The sequence below is a fragment of the Pristiophorus japonicus genome, unplaced genomic scaffold (assembly GCF_044704955.1).
Source record: "Pristiophorus japonicus isolate sPriJap1 unplaced genomic scaffold, sPriJap1.hap1 HAP1_SCAFFOLD_314, whole genome shotgun sequence".
Classification (NCBI taxonomy): domain Eukaryota; kingdom Metazoa; phylum Chordata; class Chondrichthyes; family Pristiophoridae; genus Pristiophorus; species Pristiophorus japonicus.
The window spans coordinates 419327-420916 of NW_027252933.1; the positions used below are offsets into that span (position 1 = coordinate 419327).

The following is a 1590-nucleotide window of genomic DNA, read 5'->3' on the forward strand; positions in this document are numbered from 1 at the left end:
TCTGTGCTCTACAGGCTGTTCCCAGGGACACACACCGAGACTGACATCACCTGCTGCTGGAGGGCCATCAACTCGGTCAAAGACGCTCTTTGGTCTTGCCGAAACTTGCTGGTTTTCCAGAGCAAGGAGATGTCCACGTCTGCGTGTTGCAGACTGGCGCAATCCAAGATCCAGGAATACGTGCTGAGAGACGCACTGAAAATTGGTGCAGTCGCCGCAAAGGCACGGTGGGGAAGGGCCACAGTTTAAAGCCCTTCTGCCACGGTAAACCAGGGGGATGGAATCTGTACAAACTCCCCTCGGGCTGTATTTGTAATTTACTTTGTGTGAACATAGAGCACCAAATCTGTAAACACCAATGTCGTGCCATGTACAATGCAAGGTGTGTTACGAAATGCATGTTTGAAAAGAAAAATGTAAATGTACCGTCACCCATTCCGGGCACTGGATTGTGACACATGAAACGTAATTTGTGTGAATGTACCACAATGTATCCCGTTTATTGGACCGAATCGCACTTGAACTGAAAAACAAGAAATGTAACGAACGGAACTGCCGTCAGCACCCAGATGTATTGTATGGGATTGCTGACCGCAGCGAAATGTACTGAAATGCCATTGAATGTACTGTACAGATTGTTTTATGAATAAAGTATATTTTGAAATTTTAAAAAATGCCTTGGGACGTTTCACTGCGTTCAAGGCGCTATATAAATACAAGTTTTTGTTGTTGCTGTTGTTGTGACGAAGACTCCCGGCCACAAGCTCACACCTCCCTATTGATCTTCCCCTGTGCAAAACTGGAACATTGCTTTTTCAAACACGTCAGATTCTGAATTAGTTTTCACATGAAGATTTGACAAACATTTACTTCACAGGTAATAAATATACATCGCGATTATATTTGCGGAAAACTTTCCCTGGCCCGAAGGCATGTGACTGAGGGAGCTTTGATTTCCTTTTAAGGACAATATGCAAATAAGGACGGAATCGTCTGTATTCATGCAGTGTTTTCACAAGGCATATATCATTAGACATTGCAATATTTTAGCAGAATGGATATGTCAAAGCAGCAGCACTTTGTGAAAAGGGACATTGTGATTTTTTTATACATGAGTCGTTGAGACATTAAGAGGCAGCGGATGATGTCGGGAGGCAGTTGTGTGCGAAAATCAAGCATACTTACCTGGCAGGGGAGTAACCATGATCAAGAAGGTGGTTCTCCCAGGACGAGGCTAGCCCATTGCACTTCGGGTGTGCTGACGCCTGCGATGTCCCCAAATGCGGGATACTCGACTGCAAAATTTGTGGTAGTGGGGGACTGCGTTCGCGCTCTCCCCTGGCTTTACAATTAATATCAGAATTGGCAACATATGCATTTGTAACTTCAATATTTATTCTTCAATCTCAATCTATACTTTATTTCCAACACAGGCACTGATAAAAATGGCCCCTAACTAACCCTGCAAAGCATTTACTGACAAGAGGTTATCACAAAACTCTCGGAGTCCAAGCCGACGAACTGCCGATCATCATGCACACACAATCCAACAAGGGGACCATATTTCAGGTTTAAGAAATCACATTTCAG

At 44.0% G+C, this 1590-nt stretch overlaps 1 non-coding gene across 1 annotated transcript; it reads left to right on the forward strand.

Moving 5' to 3' along the window:
• Positions 1 to 1177: 1177 nt before the first annotated feature.
• On the forward strand, positions 1178 to 1341 carry LOC139249475 (U1 spliceosomal RNA). Its single transcript, XR_011591186.1, has one exon. It is a non-coding gene; the product is annotated as a U1 spliceosomal RNA (small nuclear RNA).
• The last annotated feature ends 249 nt before the right edge of the window (positions 1342 to 1590 follow it).